The sequence below is a fragment of the Mus musculus genome, chromosome 17 (assembly GCF_000001635.26).
Source record: "Mus musculus strain C57BL/6J chromosome 17, GRCm38.p6 C57BL/6J".
NCBI classification, from domain to species: domain Eukaryota; kingdom Metazoa; phylum Chordata; class Mammalia; order Rodentia; family Muridae; genus Mus; species Mus musculus.
In genome coordinates this window covers 14,934,858-14,942,806 of record NC_000083.6, presented here as the reverse complement: position 1 = coordinate 14,942,806, position 7,949 = coordinate 14,934,858, and the positions used below count along the sequence as shown (strand labels likewise).

Sequence of the window (7,949 nt, the reverse complement as noted above, 5' to 3'; positions counted from 1 at the left end):
AGAAATGATTCCTCCCCCCCCCCCAAGCCCACAATTGCCATCACCCCACCCCCCACATTTTTTTGGGAAGTAATTTAGTAATTAGAAAACTTAGTGTACATTTAATCAAGTTTAGTGGCGAGTTCTTTAGCCTTTGCTTTTTCCAGCTTGGCAACGCGAGCCACAGACTTAGGGCCCAGCACGTTGCCTCCTCAGTGGCGACGGATCTCGTTATATCTGTGATTACAATTGATCCTAATAGCTTCCACCAGCTTAGCCAGAGCACCCTTGTCTTCCGGGTTAACCTATGTGAAGGCAACAGTGGTGCATTTCTTCCTGTGGACCAGGCGCCCCAACCTGGGCAGGACAAGCAGGAAAACCACCAGCTCAATGGGGTCTACATCATGGGCAATCACCACCAGCTGAGCCTTCTTGTTCTCCACCAAGGTGGTGACTATATTGACTCCTGCTCAATGGACAGGTGGTCTCTTAGTTGGGACGTCGCCTTTGCCAGCAGCTTTCTTCTCAGCAGGGGCCAGTAGCCTTTGCTTCTTTTGCGTTGTCTCTGGCCTGTACTTGTGGGCAAGCTGTTTGCCTGTCCAGGGCCTGGGTGAACTGGTTAATGGCAGGAGGGACTTTGAGCCGCTTGTAGAGGATGGCTCTTTGCCGCTGCAGCATGATGTAGCGGGGCCATTTGATGAAGCGTGTAAGATCTCTTTTGGGCTGGATGTCCTTCCCAAATGGCGAAATTCGTGGGCCTTTTCTCAAACTAAGGATTGACCACTTTTTTGGCCTCCTGGTCCTTGACACCGGCGATGCTCAGGGTCACCTTCTTCCCTTGGCTGTCTTTCCTTTAGGCATCTTGCTTGGCTGGAGGAGAAAGCATGCACACAGTTCTTAAGACTAGATTTCATGTCTGGAGACTTTTCCTGGTTTATAAATGGGTGGAAAGGCAAGAAGTTCTTTGTCTCATTTTACAAGAACACCAATCGCATCAAGGAGGTTCCACATTCAAGACCGAGATTACCTCCCATTGTCCCTCTGAGCCTTAAGACCATCATCACCTTGGAAGACAGAGTTCAATATGGAATATTTGTGGGAGACACATTTAAATAAGAGCATTAGGTAATACATGCAGTATAATGGCCCAAAAGTTCAAAATTAGTAGGCCAACAAAAGCAGGATACCAGTTACTTCGTAGCTTACAAGAAAAAAAAAAACCAAACAAACAAACAACAACAACAACAACAAAAAACCAACCAACTCCTAAGTATAAAGATAGGATCTTTCATCATATTTGATAATTTAGGAAAGAACCTGAAACCTTATTAAGAACCTAAGTGTCATTTTGCTGTTTTATGTCACTCTGTTAGCTATAGCTATTTGTTAGTGTTATCCTCAATGTCTAGGTCTTCAGGGTACTGGAATTGGAGCTCAATTCCTTTCCTAGATAACGTGGAGAACTTTATCTTTTGATGTAAGTGAAGGTTCAAGGGTATTTTTACGATGCTGCCATTTTCTGTGGGAGCCCATCAGCTGTTGAATTGCCTATTATGGTTTCTAAACGCAAGAATGAAGTGACCTGATTCTACCTGTGTAGCTACTGAGAAACATTTTTCATATTGTATAATCAGAAGGAAGCAATTTTATTTCTTAAGAATACACATATAGAAGGAACTAGTTTTAGCCGAGATGCTCCTTGAGTTAGAGCAATCGCATGTGTACTTGTGTGTAGTGTATAGATAGCTCTTAGTATATCCGAGACGATTGCTCTTTTCTACTGACTTAGCTTTAGAACCAGAGTGCCTTTATCTTTCACTCATCAATGCATTTCTTGAGTTGTTCCCCTTGTCTCACACACACTGTAGTCTTATTATCTGTCTGATGTTCCTGTGTGTAGGATGTCTGGGATATGCTATTCCATGTTATCTCTGAGGAAACACAGTAAGACAGTGGGTCAGGATGGAAGACCCAGCATTACTGCTGTGGCACCTTCACTAATTAAATGGTTAATTCTCTGTGTATTTTTGTCATTTAAAAGTTAATTCCCATTGTGAGGGTGAGTTCAGTGCTGTACTATATAGCCCTGGTATGCTAAACAGTCTCTTGGTTCTGCATAGAACCTGTGTTGGCAACCAGGCCCTCCTCTCCTCCCAGGCAGCTCGCAGGCCTCCAGACCTCTTTCATCCTGTGGTGCCACCTTTTGTAGCCACCCCTCCCACCCGCCCAGACTTTGTATTTAACCACTGTTGAGAGTTATGTAGGTGAGACTTCCGAGGGCCAGGGTTATAAAGTGAGATCTGTTACTCATGCTTCCTCCTGCTGCCCAGGCTAGAGCACAGCCACATGGTTGTACCTGACTACAGGGGAGCTGACTAATGATGGTGAATGTTTTCATAATGTCAAATTCTGAGTCCTGCGCGCTGTTTGTTTGCTTTCTGCTTTTACTTTTAAAGTTTTTGTCAGTATAAGACTTCTACATGATCAAGTCTGTCAGAAGTCCAGCATGAGGGCTGGTGAGATGGCTCAGTGGGTAAGAGCACCCGACTGCTCTCCCGAAGGTCAGGAGTTCAAATCCCAGCAACCACATGGTGGCTCACAACCATCCGTAACGAGATCTGACGCCCTCTTCTGGAGTGTCTGAAGACAGCTACAGTGTACTTACATATAATAAATAAATAAATCTTAAAAAAAAAAAAAAATTATAAAAAAAAAAAAAAAAAAAAAAAAAAAAAAGAAGTCCAGCATGAGACTTCACCCCTACCTGAAGAACTATTGGCAACTGATAGCTTCTAGGGGAGAAAGAGTAGAAAGTATCTTCCTTTGGGGGTGTGGCCACTGGTAGGTGTTCATGCCCCACTGAATAGCCCTGATCCATGCATACACTGCTTGTTCTAATTGGACACCATGGGTTATTTTAAAAAAAAAAAACAAAAACAAAAACCAAAAAAACAGGACAGGAAGATAGGAGGAGATTTGTTTGTGGCAGAGCCCAGAAGGAGTTGGAGAAGAGGGAGAAAGGATCAAAATATATTGTTTAAGTATATGGAATTCTCAAGGAATCAATTTAAAGTACTATGTTAAAAGAAGACATTGCTCTGTGTCTGTGACATTTATTCTTTGTTGCCAACTGACCACATCTGGACTGTACTAAAACCCAAGTGGCTGGATACACTTGGGAATTTTCTTTAATCATCACAAGTGGGAAGACCCACATGTAAACCTTTAAACTTTTAAACTTTTAAAGGTTTTATGCAGTCTGCATAAAGGACATGGAAGAAGGAAGTTCTTCGCCCTTCTCCTGCTTGCCCTCCCTCCCTGGCTGGCGACTTGAATCCTAAATGGGCACAAGTACCTACTTCTTCAGGATTTCAGCTTATACTGAAGACATCTGAGACACCCAGCCTCACTGACTGAACGCTACTGGATTTGTGGACTTTCTATTTGTTGGCAGCCATTGTTGTTTAGCTAGACTACAGGCTGTAAGCCACTTTAATAAATCCCTTTTTTTATGTGGATTTGTTCTCAGTTCAGTTGCTCTAGAGAATCCTGACTAGTACAGTGTCCTTGAGTTATCATATTTCTTCTTCATGGCCTGATTTGCATCAAATTATATGTGTATGGGTGTGTGAGTAAGCATGGTTGAATATGAGCATATGTGAAGGGGTGTATGTATGTATGTGTGTGTGTGTGTCTTCCTGTAGAATTGTCCACGCTCACCGTTTTCCTCGGAGGCTTGCCTGTGCTTGTGCTGTTTTACCTGAGATATGGTGTCCTGGTGAGTGTCACTGCCATGCCTGCCTTCTTTCTTCTGTGTATTTAGACTAATTCATTCTGTTAGCTCTTGGATGATTAGAGCAACATGAGGTGCTCCAATTGCTACCCTCCAAATTTACACACTGTGGGGTAGGAAAGTGGGTTCTGTTTCTTCCCATGTAACTGCAAGAAAGTTGGATTCCGAGCCTAGAGAATGCCACAGTGGAAGGTTTGCAACTAATGATCACATTTACAAGTTAATTTATGATACCCAATACTGTTCTGTCTCAGAAATAATAACCCTAGTTGCTCAGGCCAACAACCTAGGAAGCATGTTTGACTCTTCCAGCCCCTGTCATCCACTGGAGAGCACGGCTCACCAGTGTTGCAGGGCTGCGTTGTCATCTCACCTGCTAGGGTCCTGAACTTGGGCATGCCAGGAGCTTCCCCTACCAGAGCCACAGCCAGATCCATACTGTTACTGAGATAAAACCCCAGGAGTCTGTTTAATGTTAGAAATTATAGTTTAGGATCCGTGGGGCCATCTTTCAATGTCTTAGAGCAAAGTATCTGTCTGTATAGCCAGCAAGGCCTTGCAGATTTCTGCCTCATTGTACTGATCTACTCCTCTAGTCAGACAGGAGTTGTCCTGTTGAAGCAAGCATTTGCCCATGGAAGGCACCAGCACCAGACCAACAAACAAAAGCACCAGCTAGGTAGAAACTTCCAAGCCACAGTGGCTGGAGTGCGGGGAGAATGGAGAATTTATATTCTAATTTAGATCACACTGTTAGTTCACAAAGCAACAGAAACACTCTTCCAGTGTTTGAGCTGGAGGAAAGAGGCAGGTGTCCTGAAGAGGAGGGAAATTTCCTAGTGCGTGGTGGCCATGCAGGCTCCTCACAGCTATGCACAAAGTGCCTGGTGTGTCAAGTCTGTCCTGTGTTCATTCATCTTGGGTCTTCATAGTTGCCTGCTGTGTGGCAGGTCAGGCCTGTGCTCATCTTGTGTTAGAGTTTGATAGACATTTGTTCTTCAGCAGGCCCGTGGTAGTCTGAGCTATGAAACGGAGGTCTTTGAAACTCTGGAATTACTAGTACAACATAAGCTTCACACTTGGGCCTAAGAAAGACTTTCTGAATAATTTTGACAGTGCAGTCAGCGAAAATCATTGCTAGCTATTTGTTTGAGAGGATTGTTGCTTGGAATATACAAAGGCTCCCCCCCCCAAAAAAAATTAAACAAGAAAACAAATTACCCAACTGAAAATGGGCTCTGGAGGTGAGCATAGTTCACAAAAGAACTTAACTGTTTATACGTGTCTAATAAACACTAAAAATTACAAACAAAACAAAACAAAAGCCCAAAGTGTTAATATACTTAGCTATTTGAGAAATGCAGATTAAAACTACTTTGAGATTCCACTTCTCTGCAGTCCGGGTCTTCATCAAGAATACAAATGGCAGCAATGCTAGTGTGGATGTGGAAATTGGGAGTGCTTAATCACTGTTGGTGGAGTGCAAATTTGTGCAGCTGCTATGGAAATCAGTCTGGCAGTTTCTCAAAAAATTAAAACAAGACTACACATGATCCAACTATACTGCTTCTAGTATATATCTATCCATATCATATCATATCATATCATATCATATCATATCATATCATATCTATCTATCATGCATGCATGTATATATCTATCATCTATATCTCTTCATTTATCTTCTGGTATGTATGTATGTATGTATGTATGTATGTATGTATGTATGTACCTATCTACCTATCTATATTCTACTGCAGAGATATTGGACCATCTATGTTCATTGCTGTTCTATTCACAATAGCTAGTAAATGGACTCAGCCTAGATGTCCCTTAAGCAAAGAATGACTAATTAAAACAGTGTGTGCACAATAGAATTTTATTCAACTGTAAAGAAAAATGAAACCGTGAATTTTGCTAAGTAATGGATGGAACTGGGAAATACGTAATGGTAACCCAGGCCCAGAATGTCAAACACTGCATGTCCTCTGAAATTATTATAGCTTTGATTTCTTTCTTTGTTGAACTTGGGATGTCTGTAGAGACGTGGGAATTTGCAATGGACCATGGGGATGGGAGAAGAGGCATCGAGGGAGGTGGGGATGGTAGAAGATGTGTGATATGAAAATGGAGGGAATGCTGGGGATGGCAGCAATGTGAGGTGGCTGGTCACATTGCACCTGTAGTCAGGAAGCTGACAGACTACATATGCCCAGCTCTCATCAACCTTGAAAATGTCTCTATTTGTGTGCATTAATAAGACATACTGATGATTTTATTATGACATTTCCACACATGTATATTATATTTTGATCATATTTTCCTCTCTGACCTTGACTAATCCCATTCCTCTTCCCAATTAGTTCTCCTATTTTTATATCATTTGTTTCTCTCTCCCTTCCTTCCTTCCTACCTTCCTTCTTTCCTTCCTTCCCCCTGTCTCTCTTTCTCTCTTTCTTTCCTTTCTTTCCTTCCTTTCTTTCCTCCCTTTCCCTCTCTCTCTCTCTCTCTCTCTCTCTCTCTCTCTCTCTCTCTCTCTCTCTCTCTCTCTTTCTCTGTGACCCAATGAGTATTTACAGAAACATGGGTAAAGGGCTATTTATAGGAACGTGGGCATCTTACCAGTGATGTAACCAGAGAAGAAAATGTCTCCCTTTTGCCCCCTGCTAGCAACAGTTAACTACCTATAAATCCTGAGGGAGATGTGGGGACTCATGACCCGCTGTGCTCCCTCCCCCATGCCAGAATATTGACAGGGTCACTTTAATGTAGGTAATCACAGATACTGTGGATTCAAGAGGGGATTGGCCATGTCCTTCCCAGAAGACTGTGTTCTACAGCTTTCCACCCCTTTCTCTGCCTCCTTACCATCTTCCCCTCCTTCAGTAATGTTCTCTGAGCTTTGAGGGAGGTAATATAGATGTCCCATTAATGGATGGTCATTCAGCACTCATTTATTTTTAGTTACTGCTGCATGCCGCAGAAGGAAGGTCCTCTGACCAAAGCTGAGAGCAGCACTAATCCCTGAGCATAAATAAATACTTGGGAGGCAGTTTGACCCCATTACTCATCCATAAAGCGACAGCAGCATCAGATTCTATGGCCTTGGCTGCAGTATGTTCCACTTTAGAGTAAGTGTGAGCATAAACTAGAATCATTTGTGATAGGTGCTTCAGGAGCGGGAACATGTGTTTTCACCAAGCAAGGCCACTCGACGGAGCATCTAGGGTCCAGTTTTAAACAGTTCGATTACTCTGTTTTTCTTTAAATCCCATGGTTCTTGGTTTTCTGTAAGAAGGTCTGTGTTTTTCCTTTTGATGATAAATTTTAAAGGATGGACGGGGGCATGATCAGCCGTTTGTAGAGAGGTATAGACATCGTGATCACCAGAAACCACATGACTGAAGATTGGTTGGCTGTGCCTTCAAGTACATCCGTGCCCACAGTGGGATGGAATGAGTGGAGCCATTCCTCTGGCTTACTGCCATGTGGGTCTAAGTTGGCTATGCTCAGTCGTAGCCTCCCCTCCCCCAGCCTTAATGGTTCCACTGTTTACACCTGGATGGAGCTTGCCGTCTCAATTGTTCTGCCACGCCCACTGCTGGAACCTGCCGCTTTGCTGTTCGGAGCCGTACACGTGGTCACCCTGCTACTGGACTCCAAGATTATTTGGCGGGAATCGGGCCCCTCCCCCTTCCTTCATAACGGAGTGCCGGAATAGTAAAAATTGAACCTTGAACAGAGACCTTTGTCTTGGTTCCTTCCTTATCTCGCGCAACCCAGCCCCTCTTCTCTTCCAGGTTTCCAAAATGCCTTTCCAGGCTAGAACCCAAACCTGTGATCTGCTGGCCGGACACAACACTCAGCGAACTATTTAATAAAGTAGATAAACTATCAAAAACATCTTTGTGTTTTATGCTTGTTGAGACTTAGGAATGAATCACTGATGTTGTAACCCACACTAACCTAACCTCCACTACAGAGTATTGAGATATTTGAGTGCATTCAGTTCCATTGAGATACCTGAACGCTTGCCCCGAGGTTCCCCATATCTACTGCAGTCTCTCACCAGCTCCACATATGCAGGGGTCTTCCTTCGGGCCGGGTCACTGGGAGGGGGTTGGTCACCTTCACAGTCCCGAAAGAGATGTAGAAGGTGGAGGAAGGCCTGTGACGT

At 43.5% G+C, this 7,949-nt stretch overlaps 1 protein-coding gene across 17 annotated transcripts in view; it reads left to right on the top strand.

The window, feature by feature from the left end:
• Nucleotides 1–7,949, top strand: part of Wdr27 (WD repeat domain 27) — a 158,431-nt gene that overhangs the window by 453 nt on the left and 150,029 nt on the right. The window lies entirely within an intron of this gene.